At 40.7% G+C, this 25,915-nt stretch overlaps 1 protein-coding gene across 20 annotated transcripts in view; it reads left to right on the forward strand.

Annotated features, from left to right (window-relative positions):
- The window catches only part of ATXN1 (ataxin 1), a 224,714-nt gene that overhangs the window by 50,655 nt on the left and 148,144 nt on the right, over window positions 1–25,915 (forward strand). For 19 of the 20 annotated variants that reach the window (XM_079983278.1, XM_079983281.1, XM_079983279.1 and 16 more), the window contains one exon: window positions 21,119–21,223. The gene's annotated coding sequence lies outside the window, so the exon portion shown is untranslated. Of the gene's footprint in view, window positions 1–15,762; window positions 15,784–21,118; window positions 21,224–25,915 lie in introns of those variants that run through there. The other variant, XM_079983274.1, reaches the window with a different exon arrangement.

Here is a 25,915-nt window from a genome sequence, read left to right on the forward strand (position 1 = left end):
GGTGGCCCTCGGGTCCCTTCCATCCCTTCAATTCTATGACTCTGTGATGTGAGGGGTTAATGGCTTCTTAGATAATCTAAACTGTGATGTACCTAAAAGTGGAGAGTGATTTGTGTCAATGGCAAATAAGGTAAGGCAACACAAAACGAACTTTCCAGGGTTTGAAATTATATCCTACTTCTGTATTTCTCACATTTTTTCAGCATAAGCCACTTTGCAAAACTCACTCTACCTGTTGCCTAATACGTTCCCTTCCAATCTGGCAACAGTCGTTTCTTCTGTAGGTGAGTTTGCTGAAATGCTCACATGCAGAGTGACAAGACAAGGGACTCTTACCCTTCCTAAAACTACACACAGTTAAACATAAGAACATAGCATAAACTCTTCATGATTTCTCTTCTTACCAAATCTGTTTGAGAGAATGGCTAAATGGAAATTATGTCCTCCTCATAAATCACTGTAGATCAATAAAGGTTTCCTAATGTCCAACCTACCCGTTTCTCAAAAAGGAGACTCCACAGTTCCCTTCTTGCTTAGAACTTTATCCCACGGCTCCCCTGCAGTTTTAGAATCTCAGACATATTGGTTCATATCTTTGTAGTCAGTGAGCATCTCTGTTGCCATGTGAGGCTGTCTGGCCAGAATAGTGCTTGCTGGCAGTTTTGAGTCATTGTCATGTGCTAGTTTCAGAAGTAAATGGTAGGTCAAAATGAAAGTACCGAAAGGCAATATTTTAAAATCTACATTTGTCTGTTGACTGGAAAAATATCTAACCAAGTGCACAAACCAGAGAGTAATATGAGAAGGGGAAGACAACAGAGAAAAAAGTGGGAAGAAGCAAGTGTTCTGATTCTGTAATATCTGTACTAATTTGTGGTACTTTAGTTAGGCTGCTTCTGTTTTGCACTTTGAGAATGTAAGACATTACACAGAGCAACACAGCCACTCAAACAGAGCAAATCCTGTGGTGAAAAGCTGAGCAGGTGATTTTTCCAAAGGAGAGTTAAAACATTCCCACTGTGTAGACAAAAAGCCTGTGTACCTAACCTTCTTTTTCCACAACTCACTCTCTCCTCATACAAACTTTGTCTACAACAATGTGTGGCTCTTCCTTCCATCTAGCTTCAACTTGCTCATCTGAAAAACAACAACACAGGGGTGGTCTCCTGGATTTATTCTAGAAAAGTTCAGAGAGGTGAACTTTCAGCTTGTTCACCGACTCTATTTGGGCTAAGATACTTTAAGACCGCCTGCTGCTGATTCCTCTATGATGCCTCTGATGGCAGAAAACTGGCATACAGATCACATGTAACTGGGCAGCAAGAAGGAGCAGAGGAAGAACCAATACTGTTAGGTTGGAGGATTGTGTTCCTCTGTATTATGGGTAGAATCCAAATGGTATCCTTGCTTTGGTTGCTCCAACAGGGGCTCTGCTAGTGGAAGAGAAGGAAAAGCAATTTATTTGATTCCCTCCCCTCTCCTCTGTCCCCTAGCATCCCCAGAAGAGTCTAGTCTAGCTCCATTTCTGCTAAATTGTACCTGAAGTTGCTTAAGAAACCTATACCATATCCAAAATAGCAGTGGACTCCACAGTATAACAATAAATGTGAGTGATACTGACACCCAGAGTAGCTGTACAGTGTGTCAGTAGCAATATAAATAGCTGGCATGCACAAAATATATTCTTCCCTTTGTTCTGCCTGCAGTTTTTTTTTTCCCTGATATATATCAAATCTTACTGGAATGCTTCAGATGACGATTGCTATAAATAGATTTTTCAAAATAAATTGATCATATGTGTTTGAAATTATGTACTAATTGATTTCCAGAGAAGCCGAGGCAATTTAAATTAATTGGTTTTACAGAATACTATACTATCTGTATGCTTCTCATGCATTTCAGTTTTCTAAAAAACAAACTCTTGAGAATTTGTGTAGTATTGATTTTGTTTCTGCCCGACTTCTGTTGGGCAATCACTTATATTAAATAGCCAGTTGTTAGTCTGCTGTGTGGCTGCCTGATATTTAATGATTTTCTCTTAGATGGCTAGCACTCCATGATTGTTGAACTTTTTTTGTGGGTCCCCTCCTTAGGATTTTTATCTAATTTCTTTTCCTAATATAAATCTCAGGGTTACCTCAGGTTGTCCAATACCTTCCTATTGCATGTGCATATTGCTTGCTTTAGCCTCATTTGTTCACACAAATATTAGAATCTTAAATAGAGAGAATCATAATCAAAGTATACTTAAAAGAGCAGCAGAGATGACAATAGGATGACAATAGAATCAGATCACTTGGGTAAACCATAACCACTGTTAAAAGCTCAGGCAAAGAGGAAAGACTTTGTGTGCCATCTTAGAAGGTGTGCATATGCTAGATTCAGTATTCTGGGAACAGAGTTCTGCAGGTTATGTGCCACCACTGAAAAGGCCTCTTCCTGACTGTCCACCTAATTTCTCAAGGTAGGGGACCATTAGAAGGGTCTTTGCAGAATATCTGAATTAATAGGCAGGTTCATATGGGAGAAAAAAGTCCTTTCAGAGACCATGAACCCAGATCATTGAAGGCTTTATGGATTTAAAGCTAGTACTTTGAATTGTGCTGAGAAACAATCTGGAAGCCACCGAAGTTCTTTAAAATTCAGGAAATGTGGCAGTTTTTGCTGACTACCTGACTATGGTATTTTGGTTCACTTGAAGTTTCCAGACACTTCTTAAATTAACATATTAGAGAAATCACATTTTCCAAAGCATGGATAGCTGTGGCGAGATCATCTAATACAGATTTTACTTAGTGATGTCAGTTGAATAGTTCTGTTCGCCTTTTAGAAATACATAGAGTTTTGTCTACAGGCATAATGGTTTTTTGTTTTGTTTTTTGTAGTTGTGAAACTTTTCTTTCCTTATAAACCTACCTGCAGAGAATCTTCCCTGAACTAGTAAAATATATTCCAGTTTATCTTTTTCAGAAAAGGGACACTTTACACATTGCAGAAAAAGATGGGTTACTGCTAGGAGACCACATCTTTTTCTGTTAAGGCTTGAAAGTCATTCATGTGTGCTTCAAAACACACACTCTTCAAAGTGTGAAAAGAAGCTAGCCAGAGCTGAGATGCAGTAATCTTTCAGCAAGAATATCTATCAACTTCATCATCACTCTCTCAGATTGCGAATTTAATGCTCTCTTCCCTGCTCACAGAAATGGAAGGAGATATATAGATATACTCAAGGAAACCTTGAGAGATACACTGGTACCTCAGGTTAAGTACTTAATTCGTTCCGGAGGGCCGTACTTAACCTGAAACTGTTCTTAACCTGAAGCACCACTTTAGCTAATGGGGCCTCCTGCTGCCACCGTGCCGCCAGAGCATGATTTTTGTTCTCATCCTGAAGCAAAGTTCTTAACCTGAAGCATTATTTCTGGGTTAGCGGAGTCTGTAACCTGAAGCGTATGTAACCTGAAGCGTATGTAACCTGAGGTACCACTGTAGAGACATTCAGAGCATCAAAAAGCTATCCAGGAGTAACCCAATGAGGACAACATACTTAGAAGCTTCCAGAAGTCGCAGAACAGGAACAGGAAACTGGGATATGGACTGTGCAGAAAGAATGAATTGGTCTGACTGACTCCTTCTAAAGTTTTATCATATTCTGGAGGAGGGTATGTATGTCTGTGCTCAGTGGCGTAGTGAGAGTTGCCAGCGCCCAGGGCCACGGCATCCGCGTCACTCGGGAGATTGCAGCCGCAGAGATAAGGAGCTATTTCATTGTGTGGAGACGTCATTTCCTGGTTTGCATGGAGAAACTGTTTTCAGCAGAGCGCAGCAACAGAAGTGCACAGCTGTATTGAGACAGCACTGGGTGTTGAAATTTTGTTCCCCTAACCATGTTGTGCCTGGGGCAGCTGCCCCTGTGCCCCCTAGGCTACGCCACTAGACCGTAAACAGGAGCACCAATAAAGGGATGAGGATACAATGCTATTTGTTGTTGCACACACCCCTTGTTGCTATTCACTTTGCAGCCGTGAACTAGATATTGGAAACAAGTTCTGTGGATCACTTGTAGTTGGAACATGGGAACAGCTCAGATCATTGGCCTATCTAGTTCAGTATTGTTTACACTGACAGCTCTCCAGCGTTCAAGCAGGACTCTTTTTCAGCCGTACCTGAAGATGTCAGGGATTGAACCCCAGAGCTTCTGTGTGCAAGGCAGATTCTCTACCACTGACCTACAACACTTCTCCAGTTCTTGGTTTAAGTTAATTCTTGAGCTCTGGTATTTATCTCTTTCAAGAAATATAAAATAAATGTTATGACATAGGCATACTTCTTGATTTCATGCCGTATTTCCCATTCATTGTTGAGGAGCCGGAGAAAACAAAGCAAAAATATTAAGCACTTTTGTACTACTAGTCTTCACATGCTTATGATGAGAGCATATATTAAGAAATCCAATGTTCCCCATTCCACCCAGAGGGGTGGCCTGATGTAATGCATGTGGCCAACAAGTTACAAGGTTTGCATAGTAATTTGTCGGTGCTGTTGATTCTGTTAAAAGTCATTTCCCCCCTGTAGGGCAGGGCGAGGTGCAGCAGTAGTTTTAGCCCATTAAATTTGTTAAAGAAGCCACACTGTGAATTGGCGAAGTAGAAGTTTCCCCAGAACCAAGACACAAAAAGGAAGTTACCAGCCTGCAGTCAAGATTCAAAAAGATACGCAGTGACAAATATTATATTTGTTTTCATGAAAATTAGCACCTTCCTGTCCTAATGTGTGCAATGTCCTTAGAAATGCACACTCCCTTTCTAGAGACTTGATTTGGGGCATTTGTTGAGTTCAGTATAGGCATATCCCCACTGTTCTAGTGGATTTGGCTGTGATGCTTCATTTTGCTTTGTGCACTCCCTTGTTGTCACTATTTCCATAAAACTGCATTTTGACAAACAAGAACCATATGTAAGGAAGCGAAAGTACAACTTTTCTCAGCCTTTCAGTTTGTTAATCTGTTAGAACAAATCTGTTGCTTTTTCACAGCGTGTTAAGCCCTGCAGCTCCTTTTCCTGAGCACACCTGCCAACATTTTAATCTATAAATAAGGAGGCTTGTGGAAGAAAAATAAGGCACGCCTTCTAACTCAATTGAAATCTTTTTGGAAGGGAGAGCTTATTTTGGCAAAGATGACAAAGAATTATTATTATTATTAAAGCGCAAAGCAGCTGAAGTCTAGAGTTGCCCCTCCTAAACGGGAAAGGTTGACATGAGCACAGGCCAAAAACTGTTTCACTTTCTCTAGCAAACTGATGTTGCTGCACCTGCTTGAAAAGCTAACCTGGAGGAAAATTACGCAAATCAACCTTATTCCCCCCAAATTAACTTTTTGCTGCTGCCCTTCTTGAGATCTTGAACTGCAGTAGATCTAGCAGCCTCACAGTATTCAATGTACCTGCGTGTTTTAAAAATTATTTCATCTCCAGTTAGTCTTCAGGCCTAGTTAATGGCATGATGCTTCCAATCTTTCAACCATGGCTTTGAGATAGGGAGTGGAATGTGGGCTTATGGGCTCCCTTACCCTTCTTTCCCCTTCTTCCCATGTGAATTTCCTCCTTTCTTTCATTGTCAGCATTAACCAGGTTGTAACTTTATGGGGTGAAGTCAGACTGAAGAGAAGATGCTTATCTTCCCATGCTTAGTACACAGAGGCTTATCAGAGGACACAGGTGGCGCTGTGGTCTAAACCACCGAGCCTCTTAGGTTTGCTGATCAGAACGTTGGGGGTTCGAATCCCCGCAACGGGGTGAGCTCCCGTTGCTCTGTCCCAGCTCCTGCCAACCTAGCAGTTCGAAAGCACGCCAGTGCAAGTAGATAAATAGGTACCGCTGCAGCGGGAAGGTGAACGGTGTTCCCGTGTGCTCTGGCACTTGTCACGGTCCTGCGTAGTGGTTTAGTCATGCTGGCCACATGACCCAGAAAGCGAGATGAGCATCGCAACCCCATAGTTCCCTTTGACTGGACTTAAGCGTCCAGGGGTCCTTTACCTTTACTTTTACCTTTATCAGAGGTTGGTAGACAGGCTGCTATTGAGGGCTCCTGCCCTAACTGAACAATAAAAAACTATTCTATTTTTAGAAGACATCTGAAAGCAGCCCTGTATGGGAAAGTTTTTAATGTTTGATGTATTATTGTGTTTTAATTTGTTGGAAGCTGTCCAGAGTGGCTGGAGTTACCCATCAGATGGGTGGCATATCAATAACAACACCAACAACAAACAGAAAGAACAACAGGTTCAAATTGTAGGCTCTTTTTGCAAACAATATTGATGGTTAAGGTGTTTCTGTTCCAGCAGCAAAAGTTGGAGTAAAGTAGGCAGGGGAGGGGGAAGGCATGATTTGAAGAGTAATAAATACAGATTTTTATTATAAGAACTGGGAGTTTTGAGTCTCATAGGGCCAGATAATCAGCACAATATCCTTGTAGATTAGAATAGAACTCGTTTCTCTGAATTTTCCTCGTCCTGTGGACCATTCATGAAAAACGCTAGCTCTTATCTATCAGCCTTTATTGAATATAGTTTCTCTAAACAGAGAAAATAGGAGCTGCCTTTTGTCATGAACGTCATTCTGGCTGTTAGTTGAGGACGGTTAATGTATTTTAAGTATTTTTATGCAAGAGGATTTACACACTCCCACTGGTGAATTTGTTTGCTTGGAGTTATTTTTCTCCAGACTGTACTAGGAAAGACTTATCAGTTCAGTATAAAGACATGAAAGTAAATTGAGAAGACTTCTGCCGACAATGTAACTTATTCTCAATAAAGTACCACAAAAATAGAAGCAAGTGTTCCAGAAATTGAGGTTCTGAGAAACTACACATCTCGTTTTATGTTGAATTGTGAAGAGGTGTTCACAGACAATGATTCATTTTAAAAAAACATGGCCACAGTGACTCCAGTGTTTGTATGTTGCTCCAACAATAAAAGCAACACATTCTCAACAGGGCTTCCTTGCTTACCAGCTTCTCAAGACTTAAGGATATGCTGCTGTCCATATGTTCCTCTCCTCTCCCCCTACCCCAGTACCACCTGCTTCAGATTTTAATAATATCTGTATATATCAAGGAACTAGCCATTTGAGTAAATTTAGTCTTCGTCATTGGAACTAACATATTCATTAGGGTTACAATATTTTGATGTTCTGATTAGGGAAACAAGGGCAGAGTGTGGTTATTTCCTGTGTAAATGGAAAAGAGACGAGCCAAACTAGCCCTTAACTTGTCTTAGGGACTTTGGCTTTCTGGAGTTGGTCAGAGGCCTTCGTAAGGTCAGATGCATGAGCCCAAGGTATCCGTTTCTCGTATGTAGTGTGACCTTCGTGTCTATTCCCTTTATCCAGAATCAGGACAATCATCAGTACATTTTGCTGCTCCCATCATCTCTTGCTTGTGGTGTGGAAATCCAGCGACAATTCATTTGTTGTCTGTGGGAAGTATTTTCATTAAAATTATATTTAATCGTGCTGCTTCCTCAAAGAAGTCTTGAAGAGGTTCTATAATAGTGCAGCATGATGCATTCCTCTGAGTAGATAATCTCGCTTTTGTCTTTTGATGCCTGTAAATAAGATGGATGGATTGGACAGAGTAGCTAACGCAGTCAGTGCTTAAGGTTCTTGCCAGACATTTTTCACAAAGCAGTGCCGTTTCCTTTACTAAATGTCATGTGTCTTATGTAAGCATTCTTCAGGAAGCAACATTAGCACAGGGGGTAAAAGTAAAAAATGTTCAGGGTTGTAAAAGAGGTTGGTGTTTTTTTTTAAAAAAAATGTTTTGTCACACAGTGAAAATGTTTGAGCCCAAGCTGTGGTAGATGAGAAGAGTATCCATCCAGCGTTCCTTTCCTTAGATCTTCTGCCACCTTCTAAGGTAATGATTTTCATTCAGAGCCAACTGTTCTGTTGACATCCAAATCCGGGGAAGTGGGGCATAGGTTGTCTATGTTAATGGCATTGCCAGTGGGTTTGGAAGGAGAGGTCGCCATGTAAAGAGAACATGTCCAAGAATGTTGTTCTAATGTGATTAATGGAAGAGGACAGCAATGAACAGTGATTGTTCAGTGATATGATGAAAGTCCAGATGAATTCAACTTAAAAATAAATCACCATCCCTCCATCCTTCTTTATGCAAGCCTTAAAAAAGCTGTAGCTTGATCTCTTGTAGGAAAACATATGTTTCCAAGCCTCTTTTATGCTTCTTAGGTTTGTCCCTGGGAGTAAACGGTGATACCACCCATAGTATAAGACCTGAATGAAATGTACCATCTATTTTGCAGTGGTAGCACTGTTCCTAAACATCAATGTTTTTTTCTTTTTTTACCCCAAAGTCCCCTTGCTGCAATGCTACATGATAATTCAGCATCAAGGTAAGGGTAAGAGAAATGGCTGCCACAGTAGCCACCTGCCCATCTTATGAGGGAAGAGATACTAGCTCCTAACATGGGGAGATTGTTGTGACAAAATGTTATGAAATGCATGTTTCACCATATACCATAAGCCATTACCCATACTTCAACTAACCAGAATCAAGGGAAGGTGGAATGGCATTTTTTCCATTTCTGACTGATCAACATGTCAACTGCCACTAATAGCTTTGTGTTAATTTTTATACTAGGTGAATTGACCTTTTTTTGTACCAGGAGTAAGATGGGGTGTATCCCCAGAAGTGGTTTAGCAGATAATATCACAGCAACTCATCTATGTGACTTGGTTGACATTATAAATGACATTTACTGCAACATTGGTTTCTCTGGATCAGGAACTGCTGTTTTTAGAGAAGCCATCAAGAAACATGTACAATTCAGGCCATTATATTTTATAAACATAAATTGTCAATCTGAGACAAAAATGCGAGGTGTGTAACTATTTGAAAATGAAAACCAGGTTCTCATGTGACAGGTCAGCTTTTTCTCCACTATTCTTGAGAAGTTTAAATCTATCTCAATCATATTCCATTTCCTACAATTGTCCTTGACCAATGCAAGTTTTGTATTACTGTATTGGTACAAAAAGCATCAATAATGCTGCTTATATAGTATCATGGCTTGCTGCTGTTTTCAGAATTAGATTGGTTCATTCCTGAATTGTTTGTCAAGTAGTGAGAACAATTGAAACACACTATATAAATTCTCCTTCTCCTCCCTTTCCTCTAGAGACCAACTTGTAGTGTTTCAGCTATGTGGCATTAAAACGCTGTAATTAACTCTTGGAACGGCAACCCAGACATTTTTTTAAAAAAACCATAAATGTATGAACAAGCCCGAACCTTTGGTAGGTTTTCAGCACAGAGGACGTTACCACCATAGTCTGTAATATGTAAATACTCTAATAAAGCTAATACATTGATCTGTTCATGTGTATGTGCACACATGACTTTAACATTCTACAGACAGATCCATCCTGTGCAAAAGCAGATCTATGCTAGACATTTGTACAGAAGTAGTGAGATGTTGGAGATTTGCATAGATAGGGTGAAAAGGGTTATACTGGATGTGTATATACACACACATCCATACCGTATTTACTCAGGTCTAATGCTCACCTTTTTTCAGCCAAATTACGTTGCAAAAATTAAGGTGCTCATTAGATTCGATGGCACATTTACATTCGCCAGCAAATACCGTATTTTTCGCTCTATAGGACGCACTGGACCATAGGACGCACTGGACCATAGGAGGGGGAGAACAGGAAAAAAAAATTCTCCCCCTCTCTGCTCAGCACCCCTTCAGCAAAGCGGGAGGAGAAACGGAGCCCCTTCCATTTCTCCTCCCGCTTCGCTGAAGGGGCGCTGCGCAGAGAGGAAAAACTGTGCAGCGCCTCTCCAGCGAAGCGAAGCCTGGAGAGCAAGAGGGATCGGTGCACACCGATCCCTCTCGCTCTCCAAGCTTCAGGTGGCTATCCGCAAGCCTTCGTAGTGCAGCAGGAATTTGCGCTGCGCTCCAAAGGCTTCAGGCAGCTAGCCCTGAAGCCTGGATAGCGAGAGGGGTTGGTGCGCACCGACCCCTCTCGCTCTCCAGGCTTCAGCGAAAGCAACACGTAGCCTCTGGAGCGCTGAGGGAGCGCTCCCTCTGCGCTTCAGAGGCTTCGCATTGCTATCGCTGAAGCCAAGGAGCCTGCATTCGCTCCATAGGACGCACACACATTTCCCCTTAATTTTTGGAGGGTAAAAAGTGCGTCCTATAGAGCGAAAAATACGGTACTTCTTTGGTTTCAAGGTTCTGAAAATTGAGGTGCACATTAGATTTGATGGCACGTTAGACTCGAGTAAATATGGTATGTACATGTATATGTATTGAGTTGTCCTTGTTTTTATTTTGATTATGTATTTTGTGTTTTTATATTGTGATTTTATCCTGCAGGCATAGGGCAGTATACAAATTTAATAAATAACACTTCAAAAAGCTGTTCTTATATTTGATTGTCCTGTTTCTGGCAAATAGAAATAACTTTCTTCCTCTTAATCCCCATCCAGAGCTTCTAGGGTACTCTTGAGTTTCCTTCAGAATATTGTGTGTGCTTGTGTATGTAAACTAGTTTCTTGCAGCTCTTCTATACCACCAGTGTCTGTTTTCTTCTTCTTCTTCTTCTTCTTCTTCTTCTTCTTCTTCTTCTTCTTCTTCTTCTTCTTCTTCTTCTGTGTACTTTACTCTTGGGAATAAGTCCAGTATCTGACTTTATTGTTGCTAGTAAGTTTCCCTAGCAGTAGCCCTGTGAAGTATGCACCTCTCTTCAGTTAAAGAGCTGTCTTCATTGCTAGTGAAACAGACTCCTCTTACACATTTTCTCTCTGTTGTGGTTTGACAACTAAAAGCATTGCTGTAGAACCTGGTTTGCACACTTACTCATCTTCTCTTAGTCTTTTGAAATTGGTATGCTTGATGTTCACAGCTTCGCCCAATACAGTGTTATGTGTTTTGTTTTAACTAGTTATAATTTACCTTCTGATTTTTCAGTATACAGGGTGATTATGTGCGCGTTCTCTCTCTCTCTCTCTCTCTCTGACACACACACTCACTTTATTTGCTTTGTAGATCTTTATTTTGCTACAGTTCATGGCTTCCATGAACTGTGTAAAAGTTCCTAAGTTAGCTAGCTTTTTAAAATCTTAAAACATTTTTCTTAATAGTCGAAGCATTAATTACTAAACTGTGACTAGTATGCTGCACATGATGCTTCCTGATGTCAGATAAATGAGAGGATTCATCTCGTTAAATTGTAAAGCTTGAATGGAGAAATGGGGCAACAAGCAATGATGCCCCCCACCCTTAGCTATCCATATTTTCTATTACAGACAGGGTGCCAATCAGTTATGTGTGTATGCGCAGTTCCAGAGGACAGGTTGTGTTACATCTCTCACAGGAAACTCAATGCATCACTTTACTGGTTTCTTTTAGCTGTTAAGTGCCATGTTTGTAACCCGTATTTTGAACCTGCTGGTAGGTGCCCAATGTAGATTCAGGCTGATGATCAGCTATTAAATCCCTGATCATGTGGCCGTCTTGGGAGTTCCTGCCCATGCTCTGTATCCCCCATGACAGATATCTGAAGCAATTCTTTCTCTTCTTCTCTTCTGTAATGGAGCAGCTGGCTCCTAACTTGGTTTGGTGCTGTAGAGTAGGGGTAGCCAACATGGTGCTTTCCACATGTTGTTGGACTACAACTCCCATCAGCCCCAGCAAGCAGAGCCAGTAGTCAGGGGTGATGGTGCTTGTAGTCCAGTAACGCTGGGCTTCAGTTGTGTGGACTGGTCCTTGGATTTTGTTTCATTTTTCAAGTAAGGAAACCTGTTCCTGTTCCTTTTATGTAATTACTGTGTCCTTACACAGATACATATACTTGGAATTAAGTTCCTCTAGGATAGCGGACCTTATTCCCTAGTATCCTAACATGAACATATGTTTAATATATGTATATTGGCACATGGTTTAAAGGAACTACTTTCTAGTAGTCTTCAAAGCCTTGTCGATATGCTCTTGGGTAAAGTGCTTACTCCACACAAGTTATACAAGTCAGAAACTTTGAGAAACTGAGACTGTATACCCTGTGTGCATCTTGATTTGCTTCAGCTTCTGAAACGTCACGTAGAGTACATCTCTCTTGCTTATAAAGTGAACTCTGTGCATGCATCAGAAAAAGTGTGTGAGCTGTACTAATAAGCAATAATATTAAGTGTTTGATTTTTCTTTCTTGGAACACGTGTGTGTTGATTTGATTTATGTGTATAAATACTAGCTTACTTGAGTACTGTACCTTTCTGTTGTGTGGCTATTAGTTTATCACAAATTATATGTTAGTCATAAATGTAAGTATTGCATATGCATTCAAAGTACTTCCTCAGAAGTAAATCCTATTGAGTAGTTTCTAGAATGTGTGCTAAGAATTGCAGTTGTAGTTTTTTATTATTGATTTTTGGTCCATGGGGTTGGCCTACAGTTATCTTGCAGACTTCTGTCATCCTTGATTAAGCGTCTCCAGGTCTTTTATATTTAGCATAGCAGTTGGGTTCCACCAAGTGTTGCATAGTTTTCTATCAGGTACTGATTGTATAATTTTTTAAAACGGCAACAGATGCAGTATCACACATTGGGTATGGAAATGCATGATTTGTGTTTTTAAAGTGGCAGTTCTCTCTTAAAATGGTAAAGGTACCCCTGCCCGTACGGGCCAGTCTTGACAGACTCTAGGGTTGTGCGCTCATCTCACTCTATAGGCCGGGAGCCAGCGCTGTCCGCAGACACTTCCGGGTCACGTGGCCAGCGTGACAAGCTGCATCTGGCGAGCCAGCGCAGCACACGGAAACGCCGTTTACCTTCCCACTGTAAGCGGTCCCTATTTATCTACTTGCACCCGGGGGTGCTTTCGAACTGCTAGGTTGGCAGGCGCTGGGACCGAACGACGGGAGCGCACCCCGCCATGGGGATTCGAACCGCCGACCATGCGATCGGCAAGTCCTAGGCGCTGAGGTTTTACCCACAGCGCCACCCGTGTCCCTAGTCTCTCTTAGGTTATTATTAACATACTTTAAGAATGGGTATAGCAGAAACCATACTTTTAATTATAAGCAATAATTCAGCGATGAACTTTACTGTTCATTACTGTCTCTGTAGTGTATTCCACTTCATAATAAGTCTGAAATTTCAACCAGGGTGTTTGGTATCATCACAGACTGAAGATGGAATTACAACTTTAATTTAGGTAATTTAATTCAAGTGCCTTCTTGCTGCTCGAAATCCTGGAAGTGATGATGACAATTGTATGTTGCAATGCTTTTATTTTGGAACCCTTCATCTTCCCATTCTTTGAAGCTGAGCTGTTCAATTAAATATCTAGGTAAAAATGCCTTTTGTTGCAGCCTTGAATACATCTCTTTCACATGATCAAATTTTGGTTTATTAAGCCAGGATGTGCAAGAGTTTTATGTACCCACACACAGCCACCTCTTTCTTGTGTGATTGGGCTAACAGACTGGGAAGCCACAGTTAACCATAGTCTCATGTTACAAACTGGGAGTTATTGTTCACAGCTTCCAAACAAAGCAGGAGTCATAAGCCAACTTTAAGCCATGGCTTCATGTCCTGGCTTGTTTGGAAGCCATTGTCCATAGTGTTCTGGTTACATCCAATGAGAAGTAATGGTTAACTTTAACTCCATGACTTGGTTCATCACTTGCATGAAGTGGAGACTGATTGTGTTTCCAGCAGTTAATGCACCATAAATAATAATTTTGTATTGGTATATCTGTCACTGTTATTCTAAAAGACGTTAGTGTTTTTGGTTGCTATTATTGTTTCAGAAATCTTGTCTATGTGTAGCCACAAACCTTGAGAAGATTGTGGGATTTCCCCCACCTCCCTGAGTTTCTGATAGTCATCTGGCCTTGTGCTCATTTGATGAAGAGAACCTTGGCCACATGAACTCTGGCATCTCTGGAGGTGGGGGAAAACCCTGCATTCCAATTTCAGTGTTGGTGGTCACGCAAAAGGTGCTGGTTGCTGTAGTTTGAAAAACAGTCCTGAAGTAGCTTGGAGCATTCTGCTAACTTTGGATTAAAGATACCACTGCAGAAGCTGTTGTCACAATACATATCTTAAAATTTGAGTAATGTAAATAAGATTTTTGCTGCTTTTCTTCTGGTGGACAAATTGAAGACTTAGGTGTGTCTAATATTTTTCTACTTTTTAATGAAAATGAATGGTGGTATCATATTAACAAGAAGAGATTGGGAACACCTTTAGAAAATTATTTTACAGGTCGTAGCATTGCAACATGAAAATCTGTAAACTTTGCAGAAGGGGGAGTAGCTTCAGGAATGGTTCACCTTTATATATTTGATTGTGCTAACCTGATACAGTGGTACCTTGGGTTAAGTACTTAATTTGTTCCGGAGGTCTGTTCTTAACCTGAAACTGTTCTTAACCTGAAGCACCACTTTAGCTAATGGGGCCTCCTGCTTGCCGCCGTGCCGCCGGAGCCCGATTTCTGTTCTTAACCTGAAGCACAATTTCTGGGTTAGCAGAGTATGTAACCTGAAGCGTATGTAACCTGAAGCATATGTAACCCGAGGTACCACTGTATTGCTAACAGATTTCCAAAGGATTTTACAGAAAAAACACCTAAATAGAAATATACAGGGGTCCATTCATTGTGTCTCCAAAGTTCAAGAAGAATTGCAGAGGCAAACTTCCACCCTACTTCCCCAATTCCAAGATGAAGGTGGCAGAGTTTGATTCTGTAAGCACTGAACTATGGCAAGGTTTGCAATTCATCTTGTCTTATTACTTTCCAGACCTCTACATAATTCAGTAGAAGTTTAGCGATTAAACAGCTTCATAAACCACCTTTCGGGGCCATGCCCTCACAAAGCAGCGTACACTCATACGGAGATGATTTATACCATCTGATGGGCACACTTTATCATGAAACAGCATCTAGACTTTGTAGGCCTGTTAAAGCCTTATGATTTCCAAATTAAGGAGCAGCTCAGAATTTCGTAGCTGAAAACATATTAAGGAAAGGCAGCCTGGAAGAGAGGTGGTTTTAAGGGCCACTTGAAAGCCTGCACTGAAGTGGCCAAGTGTAATTCATTCAGGAGGGAGTTCTGTAAGTGTGAAGGCCCCACTGCTTGTGCCCAGCAATCTTGATGGTGAGCACATGAGCTGGACCTCTGCAGGTGTTCTGATGAGTGGGCAGGGTCATGTGAGTGAATCTGATCCTGCCCATCTCGGGATCTTGGAGAATGATATGAGGAATCTCTCTTACTACTGCTGAGGTTTAACATCCCATGGCTTTCCAAGCTTCTCTGAGGCCTTGTAGGAGGTCTAGGAGATCCTGAGAGATCTTGCACTTGTGAAGTCCTGAAATTATTTGTATACAAAATATGGATAATTCACATTGGTATATAAATAAAACTCTATTTTAGTCTTCCTCTTCATTGAAAGTGATCATATCTCTTGTATGTCAGCTGTGGATGTCAGACTGATGGATTCCCTTTCCCTCTAACACAGTGGTTCACAAAGGGTGTGGTGTGCCACACTGGTGTGGCAGGAGAGGGCAAACCTAGTTGTGATACAGAATCGCCATTCAAACTGTGTGCTGGAGAAGACTCCTTTATAATAAAGATTTTAAAAAATGGTGTGGCACGAACAAAAAGTTTGAGAACCACTGCCCTAACCCAACCTGGAAGATATTCTCCTTCATATCAGTTCTATGAAGACTGGCTGAGATTACTTCGTGGTGCAAGGTACTCTACCTATTGTTATAAAATCACTTTCATTCCATGCAAACCGTTCCATATGTTAATAAAGTACATTTCATTTCTTTTTAAAGACAGGCCACTTACAATTTAAGATATTCCAGGGGAAGGTGGAATCGGAGGTGCATACCATGTGGTTAGTGTCTCTCAATATCAATTTTCATGAGCATGTTCCTTCTACTCTGCACAGCTTAAAGGATAGAAGAGCAGATTGGGTTCCCAAAATTCTCCTTCAGTCCCAAAGCCATTACTAGGCAGCTAAGTTCAAGGCTGTGGTTAGAGGTTGAAGAGGGAGTGAAAAATGTGTTTTGCTTTCCTTTACCTTTCTTTGTCATGAGTTTACATAATGCCTCACACTGACCTTTGGGGCATCTGGCTCAAATTAAACCCATAATATTATCAATGTGGTCTAAAGCTTCTGCCTAATATGACTAACATATGAAAATCTGCCCAATATTTTAAAAGTTTTGATTTACTTGTTTTGACTTTTAGCAACTGGAATGCATATCTTCCTTTTTTTAAAAAACAAACGTACAAATTCAATATGTCCTGTGACACAGCTCAACTTTGGAAGTCATGTTCTTCCCTTCTCACAAGGAAGTCTCAACATCAGTCTGTGACCACATACATAATAATGTATGTTTCTCAGTAATAAAACTATGGTGTTCTTCCTATGTTTAAAGGCATCCTTTCCCTTAAATTGCTTATGAGATCTGGTTTGGGAAATGGGACCAGTGTTAAAAACCATGAACTAAAAGTCAGCAGCTGCCACTGAAGAAAAGGAGCAGTTGGTGGGTAAGAAATCCACTGATCTCCTTTTCTTTCTTTTTAAATAATTACTTATGGATAAGCCCCTTCCTGCTACTTGGCTATGTTTGCCGCAGGTATATTCTGTGAACATTTGAAGTTATGTAATTGCAGTTTACCGTCACATTAAAAAATGACTAATGACATAATTTGTGTTTTCAAAATACATAAACAGCTCAGCATGAGAGAGTGATATTTTCAGGAGACAAGGGTGAAGTGCTAGGGTAGAAGGTGGAGATGGCTGATATTTCTCTTTAATGAGCTGTGGCTTACATATCCCTTTGAATAATGTATATTGTTTGCTTATGTTCTTCCATATACATGAGCTGTTTCACACCAAGATCTAGCCATAATTGGGAGCTACGGTAGTCTTGTATAACAAGATGTTTCATGTATTTTAAATAGCTGTCGTCGTTGAAAGAAATGACTGTTGGACCTTAGGCTAGCCTTGGGGGTATATAGCCAATTCTGTCAGAACAGCTTCCTCTTCAGGACTGCTGTCAAACTTACTACTGTCTTTCCAGGGTAGTAACCCAGGAAGCAGTTCTGGAACTTCCGTCTCCTCTCGTACCCCTCTCCAAATCCATAGTGGATGGGGAGATCTGAGGCACAAACAAAAACCATTCTGCTAAGAGAACTACCACGTTGGATACCGCCCATGGGAACCAGATGTCCATGTTGATTTCAAGTCTGGTGTACTTCCCAGGTGTGTTTCAGTGGGTTGACTGAGTTCACTTTGTCATTTCTTCTTCCTTAAAGATGGAATTCTTCCTCCCATGAATTTATGTTTCCAGTTGTTTCATGGAGAGCATTCCTGTATCATAGGAGGGCATACAACGAGGAAATTAATACAAAATGAGAACTTTTCCCTCTAATACTCCTAGCCATACAAACAGGTGTGTGTCAATTGTACTGGAAAAGAAAAAGATGAACCTCCCCTCCCCATGGACTGCTTTACCAAAGAGGATTCCTCAGGGAAAAACTGATGGATAGCAGCATGCTCTGTATCTAGTGGATGTGTAGTTTGACCCCTTTTGGACATTGAATCCCAGTCCTGATGGTGGTTTTCTTGTGTGTTTTTGTATGTTTTTCTTTAAATTGTGCCCAACTTTGCCTCCTTGATACATTATGTAGTATTACTTAGAAAGTGAAAACAACAACAACAAAGTCTTGTAGCACCCCTTTAAGGTGCCACAGTATTTTGTTGTTTGCTGCAACAGATTAACCCAGCTACCCATTTGCAGCCTGGCATGGTGGCAGGGGAGCAACCCTGTATTATACACTGAGGGGGGAAATAAATTGTGGAAGGGGAGTGGACATTATTTCTGGGGTTAGTGGAGAAGTGAAAAGTCAGTGATACAATTTCAAGGAGCACTTTTAAATAGAATTTCCATTGTTACTGATTAACTGTAATTTCCCCCCATTATTTGTATACTGCAACTGTTTTAAAGATGCTGCATGGCCTAGGGATACTATAATATACACAATGTCAGTAGTGGACACTGTGAAGCACAGTCATTTAGGAACTCCTTACCTCAGGTTTCAGCTCCTACTTTATCCTGAATATCTGGTTTTGCCTCTGCAGGAAGTTTTTGGTTTTTTTTTAAAGTGGGGGAGCATTCATCAATGCAGTCCCTACCCCAGTTTTATTACATCATATTCCCTTTTTGTAGAATGAGACACATTGAAAGTTGCTAATTGTCTGTTATGAGTAATTTATTGACTGTGGAATATTTATCATTTATATCACTTGACAAGTACTACAAATCAACATGACCTTTAACTGCATCAGTTGTTTTAGAATTGGTGTAAAGAAATTCAGGGAACTTGGATGATTTGGTGAGTGAGACTGCTGACCCAATGCTGAGTTGCAGGGAGAGGAAATATTGACCAATCCAAATTAGGTAACCGAAAATTATGCTTCCTGCTGATAAGCTACTTTTCATAGTATGCAAACATAGCACTTGAGGTAGTAAAACTGTGAGGCAGCTATAGTATATCTTATTTAGGAGCTGTAAAATGATCCCATGACAGTAGTAATTCATTCAGTTTCCCACAGAACAGTTTTGTTATGAGGGTTTTGGAAAGCATGTAGAGAAAATGCAGGCATGACCCAGCAAATGTTTTTAACAGTTTTATTAAGCATTAGACTGAAGCTTTTCCTTTAACTTGAGTGGGTGAATATGTGGATTAATATAACTCAGCTGTAAGAAAGCCATATGAGCTGCCAATATTTATTAGGGTAATGAACAGCAGCTAGCATTTTGATGTGTGTTTATCCATATAGGCATAAGATGGTATCCAGTTAAGTCATAGATTTTGACAGGTCCAAGTGGAGTATGATTTAGTTGGATACCACTCATGTGTTTTCAGAATAAGGTGAAAAGAAGCAAGAATTCAGTCGAAGATGTAGTCAACCTCTCTTTGAGGATTGATCTATCAATTGAAGGCAGCTGTAACTGGATGCTCTTTCATTGTGAAATGTAAGACACTATACCCTAGAAAGGTATCAAGCCAGAAGACAAAGGAGTGTACAATAAAGCAAAGCTAATGAGTCCAATAAACAGCCCCAACGTTATAAGTGATCTGTCTAGGGGGATACATCTAGCAGAATATCTAGAACAACTGCAAATGTTTTCATGTTGGACAGGCACTGAAAAGAACCAGTTGCCCCATTAACCTAAACATATTCAAGCATTACAATGCAAAGATGTTTTGATTTGCTTTCCTTGATAATTTGTACAGTGACATCCAAAAGTGGACCTTATGATAAGGGTTTGTACAGACAATCAATGAAAAGGGGGGAAAGGGCTTGCAGGAAAGTTGAAGAAGTTCTTTGCATCTGTTTTCACTGTGAAAGACGGGCAGATTGTTGTGCTTGAACTAACTTTCTGAGGAGCTGAAGCAAATAGTGATGAAAAGAGATTCTGTTCTAGGCTGTACTGACAAATTGGAAACCAAATAAAACAGTTTTGCACTGACAGGACCCAGGTGGAAGATGGTGTGTCCTGGAAGAAGGGGCCTGGAATTGTAGGTAGATAAAAAGGAATAATTGTGGTAGGCGGGGTGGGGGGCAGAGCAAAATGCAGAGATGAAGAATAACGGAGAAGGAAGGGTGGAAGGAAGAGAGATGTAAATATTCAACATTTATTACTGAAGTTAATTCTCGTGCTTTGGGGGGGGATCTCTCATATAATATAGCAGTGAACTGATGCTTATTTTATGGCTTTATTCATTTTAAATAGGCTACTTTCCTAATTACAAAAAACTTCACTTGAATGCCACATTGTGCTTTTGTAGGAGCCAAAATATTGCCAGTTACTGGCCAGAAATGATTAGTTTCAGCAAGGTGGTGGCCTCATTTGCCTTCCAAGGTTGCAGTGCTATATGACATCAGTTTTGTTGGTGTGATGACTGCAGCCAAGGGCAAAGCTTCTTGCATTGCACATTGCATTGCCCTTAGTCTGAATAGATGAACACTTCCACACACTCTTTTGATATTATCCCCAAAAGCTTCCAAAAGGGGGAAATAATTTTACTGCAATCAAAGAGTGCCCCCAACTTTTGTCTCATCCCTGTTGTATCCCAGAGGGCATCAAATAGGGACCTGTGATACACATATCACAACACTTCATGCTTTATTTGATAAGGCAATGAGTGTTTACTTGGTTTGGGGTGGGGAGATAATATTTTCCAAGCAACTATTTGCTGTGTTTGGAGCTCTGGGGAAATGACATTTCCTTACAGCGGTTGTGCTCCCTTGATGGAAACTTTCTGGAACTCCTGCAACAGCTAAGAAGTGTGTGCAGAACTAAGCCCCAGTGCAACTGCAAAAAGAGTACAGTGTGTGAGTTCACCCTCCACTGAAGGGATAGAGGAAAGATTAAAATACTTTTAAGAACTCTGTTTACTTCTTTGGCAGTCTAAAGAAACAGTGGTAGGTGACAGTATAGTGTTAAATGATCAACACAGGAAGAAGAGCCCCCTTTCTCACTGCTTGGAAAGCAGAAAACTGATCATGTAAAGAAGAGTAGACTCTAGGTTGATGCTTGCTAAGCTGATCTTTGATGTGGTCATGAAGGAGGTGTTGAATGCAGCAGAGGCGTGAGGAGGGTGAAGGTAACCTTTAGATTGGGGAAGGAAGATTGTGTAATTCATTTGATTTACCTTCTTACTGCACCATCCATGCGGCTTATCAGAATGATTATTTTTCCAGATTTCTCTGTGGTCACTCCTGTTTTCTATGTGTTCATAGTCTGTTTAATCAGCAGTTGATCATCAAAGAATGTTAACAACCATGCTAACAGGCAGTGTTTGAAAAAATCCATTTAGGCTGCGAAGATAACAAAAGGGCACAATCCACAAAAACAACCACTTCTTCTCCTCACTTCTGGTTCCAAAACTAGCTTACTTAAAGTTATCAGAAGCACATTGAGGATAGTGCAGGGATTTCCCAGCCAACCACTTGAAGTGACATTTCTTCTCTGAACATTTCTTGTTTTGTTTTTAATTCTAGCATCCTTGAGCACAATGAACAAGTTTTAATGCACAGACTTCAGGGGAAAGTGCTGCAGCACCTGGCCAAAGGAGGTTGCACCTAGGAACACTCCTGCTCTTTGAAGTAAGTAATGGGAGTAGTTTTGTTACAAGGAAAATTGCAATTGCTTTATATTTTAATTAGTGTTTTTGTGTCTCGGAGGCTATGCTGATGTTCTGTAATGCATGGAGAAGAAGGATCAATTAGAGGGTTAGGTTTGATTGTGGCAAGTCTATGTGTGTTGAACTTTGGCCTTTCCCAATCATGTAGGATGAGGATGTGAGGAAGAAGGACAGATTTTAACAGCAAAAGAAGTGCATGGACAGGTGGTCTTCACCACACTTCCATGACTACAGCTTACTTTCCTATGGCCTGTCCCTTCAGGTGCCTTTTCTCCCTTTCTCTTGACCAAGTTCCTGATACAGCAAATGAGCTCAGCTCGGGGGGGGGGGGAGGCACTTGGGGAGAGGGGGCTGCAAGGAGGAAAGTGACAGCAGCTCCCTGCTTGCATGTTCCTCTTTTGCTATGAAAATCAGACTGCACTGAACTGTTGCCTTCATGTCCTGTTTTGAGTCTGACTCTCAAATAGCAGCGTGGGCTAGGAAAGAAGTGCAGTGCTTGTGCACAGATTCACAAGAGTTTTTTTTCCAGGGCTGGGATATGTCCATCTCTGCAAGCCAGAACGTATCAGTGATAATTCATACAGCAGGGCGGAGGTAGGATGTATAGCTTGCATGGCAGGGATATGCAAATTCAGAACCAGTTCCAGGCTTGAAGGAGCTTCAGGCAAGAGTTATACCAATTGGCTCAAGGCCCAAAGCCCTGCATTTTCTCATGGAAAAATGGGAGTATGTAGAGATTTTTTTTGAGAAGCACTATCTTTCACTTTGCATCAGATTTACTCAATGGAAATCAAGCAGGGGAGTTTGACATTGCAACTTGGCTTAATCAGCTTCTGGCACCATCCCTGCTTCTTCCTTGCTTCCTAACCACACCAAGAATAGTGGAATAAGTGAATTATGGATCAAGAGAATAGGCTTGTGTAAAACCCAACATGGCACTTGCTTCCCACACTTCTAGTTTAGCAAACTGAGCAATTGCCTTGTAGCTCTTCCCTAAAAATACATTTTGTTCCTTGGTTGCTTTGCAAAGAGCCAGCTGTTATACTGAACATGCTTTTCTGCAATGAAGCCTATAGCCAAGCCTCAACACATGAAACTCAAAACAATTGCACATTCTCCCCCTTTCTATCCTGGTCTCCATTTTTCTTCCCTTCCTTTGTTTCCCTATGTCATAGTTGCAAGGGATCTGCCCTCTTGCGCACTGCAAAGAGCAATGCTGTGCTATACATTTAATTTTTTAATTTACTACTATTAACTATCGATACATAAGATACAAGTCTCAAATATAGTACATAAAACTAAATTATTTTAAAAGATATAGGCACCTTAAAAAAACACCCCTCATTAAAAATCACAGTAGGTGTATACTTATATCAGAACCAACACCAAAGTCACAAAATGAGGGAGCAAGCTTTTTGAGTTCTTCAGAATCCTTCAGGCTGGATGTTCAACAAGCCTAGGGGTAGTTGAAGCCAGCTATTTCAGGAAATAGGTATTTGGGGCCTTTGCAACCAGAAGTCTTGTATTCTATGCAGAAGTAACATATAAGAATTGTTGAGCTCGAGTTGATTCTTGGTTTAGGGCTGCTTCTAGATTTGGAGGGAGGTATGGCAAAGTGCTAACTGGTGGCCCACGCAGGGCTTAACTGTTGGTGGCAGCCAACAGCCGTGCTCCTAACAGTGTGGGCAGCTAGGTGAAACTACCATGTAAATTTCCCATACAGCATTGTGGAAGGTTTTTTTTTAAAGGAGGCTAGACCCAGCTTACTTGCTGCTGCTCAGAGTTCCAGACTGTGGACAGGAAGGGTGGGCCCTATCAAGGTGGTGGGACCATGGTAGCTCCCCAAAGACAGCAGCTACTGACCCTGGCCCTACTATTGGTGGTAGCTGACTACACAATCTCTAATGGTTTGGAGAACGACGCCAGGGGAGCACTTTGCTTAGCGATGCATCTGTAGAGTACTAGGGTTTCAAGAAAAGTTGGTGGCTTATAACGGCATATTCTTCTGCAATTGTGTGGCTATTGGAATTGTTTTATCTAAATATCAACATCTTTGCAGAATTTTGAGTTGTTTTTGTCAGCTCTGTATTCATATTTTGACTGTGCTCGTACTATTCCCCTCATGACAAAAGGTTTTAAATGACATGGTTAGAACAAAATAAAGTCCTCTTTCTGCACCGTGGCTGTGAATGACACTGGAATGTTTGAAATAGTAGCATAATTAGCAGCTACGTGACTCAGACTACATTGTGCTATTTTTGGTTTCGTAATTAAAAAACAGAAAAAGACAACTCAATATGAATTGTAGTGAAATGCTTCACCTCTTTCACCCTTTCCATCGTCTGTCCTTTTATTTTTATTGCATTAGAAAACTGGGGACCTCTTCATCTTTCTTTGTTACATGGCCTGGGAGGAAACAATTGTTGAAAGATAATGAAGAGAGAAACAAAAACCTTGCAGGCTTTTCCCTTGTTAGAAACACAGTGCCTTGTTACTTTCACACGTGGCAAAATAATAGAAATCACTGCAAGCTATTTTGTTCTGATCACTGCATTTGCTGCTTTTGCTTTAATTTGGCAGAGTGGAGTAGCCATAGAATGAAAACAGGCGTTTGGTTTCAGCACAGCATAGAACTGTTTCTGGGGAATTCCAGCACCAACTTCACTGCTTTGGGGCATTCCGATGAAGTATCTGCCTTGCAAAAATTATTTGCCTTGAAAGAGGTGTGGAGTGGCTCAGTAGTCCTAAATATCAATAGTCTTGGAGAGAAAATTGGGGACAGGGGGCGGAAACCGGAGCCATTTTTTGTTGTCAGCATTCATTTTCGTGGAGAGTCTCCACTGTTGTAATCTCTGATCCCCTAGCTCCTGTGTTAGATGCAAAGATATGTTTTTTAAAAGCCACATTTCAGAGCCGTGTGGTCTGTGACTACCCATAGCTCACCTTTTAACACCTGTACCTAAATGCCATGCTTCAAGAGAGAGACTGAAATACCGCATGAGACCTGTTTCTACCATGCCTTCATAGTCCTGTGCTAACATTTTTAACTAGGAGAAGTTTTGCTGTGTTTATTCCAAAGAGTCAATGAAATACATTTTGTTGGACTGATGTATTGCTAGTAGGTTTTTGAGTTGTACAGAATGATTCTTAATGGCTCATTGAGAGAGTTTGTGTAGCTCAGAATTGTTTGGCATATCAGTTGACCACCAGTAATTCTTTAGTATATGTCCATAGTCATATATTCCATGAAGTCAAGGTGGCAACACACCTTTTAAATGTGTCACAATGTCATCTGATTTGAATTATTGCGACATATATTTATATTTGTATAATGCTGGTAGCTACCCTTGTTTCATAACAGTAAACTGGCTTGATCCAGTGCATATGTGCATCTCATATCTACCACCACACATGAGATTCTCCCTCCCCTATTGATCTACTACTGGTATATGTGTCAGGCGTGGGGGCTATATGTATGTATTGCCATACTCTGGCATTGATCGGATCATGTACCCGAGATTTGTAATTAGCACAACCCGTCAAAGTCCTGACTGTATTAATGTCATAAATAGTTGATCACAATTTTAACATTAAAAAACCAACAACAGATTTGTTAAAGAGCATATATTAACTGATCTTTAGCTGGAATGTTGTTTGGACAGTATACTAACAACCAAACTTAGGCGGTAATTTGGAAACAAACTGTATCACAAAGGAACTTGCCTGGCTAGTTCAACAATGGAATCCTCCATTGGATTTTAACCCAGACTAACCCCACCACCCCAAACTCACAACAGTATTTTTGTTTGTCGTTTTATCTAATATAATGCATTTTTTCCTTATTTTTGTTAATGTATGCAAAGTCACCTCTAATGTATGCATTTTTGCACATATCTTTTGGTTGGAAACATCCAACATAAAATTTGGTGTGAATTAAAATGAAAACCAAATTGAATACCTCCCTTGTCCCTAGTTAAGAGTGCCTCCAGTGTAAGCAGTATGTGTGATAGGTGGCAGGAAAATGTGCTTTCAGATGTATGCAACATTCTCAGTGGTGCTTGATATGCCTTGGTGAAGCAATTTGTCTTCGCTTATTATCTTATGCACTACCATAAGAATTTCCATCATCCACCAGTGTGTCTTCTTACATTTGACAGGTACAGAAAGATACAACCAGATGTTCTCTCACATCACCATTGATATGTAATATTATGAGTTACACGAATTACACAGGTGTGGTGACATTGTCACGTAATAGTGGCATGTGTCTCCTGCAGCTGCAGATTCTCTTCCTAGCCTCTGAAGGTGATAGATAATTGCTCTTGAAGTGTTTACATAATCAGCAAGAAATAATTAAAAAGCTAGCACAGATGCTCTTATTTTACCACATTTGATTCTGAGGTTCTACTAAGGCAACCAGAGTTGTGTTTGTTGTGTGCACATGCATGTATGTTTCTCGGAATCAGCTGTAACTCTTGAATTTTTTCTTAGTATTCAGCCTACATGTAAGTGTAGATGGCTTAGAAGTTGAAGTAATGTTTGTCTACTGTGCCTACAACTGCAGAAGGTGAAGTGTTTTGACATACGTTCTCCCAAAAACTGTGGAGGGTTTCCAAACATTTCTTTCATCTGTATGTGTCTTTTTAGCAAAGAA

This window comes from Podarcis cretensis (genome assembly GCF_951804945.1).
Source record: "Podarcis cretensis genome assembly, chromosome: 7".
NCBI classification, from domain to species: Eukaryota; Metazoa; Chordata; class Lepidosauria; order Squamata; family Lacertidae; genus Podarcis; species Podarcis cretensis.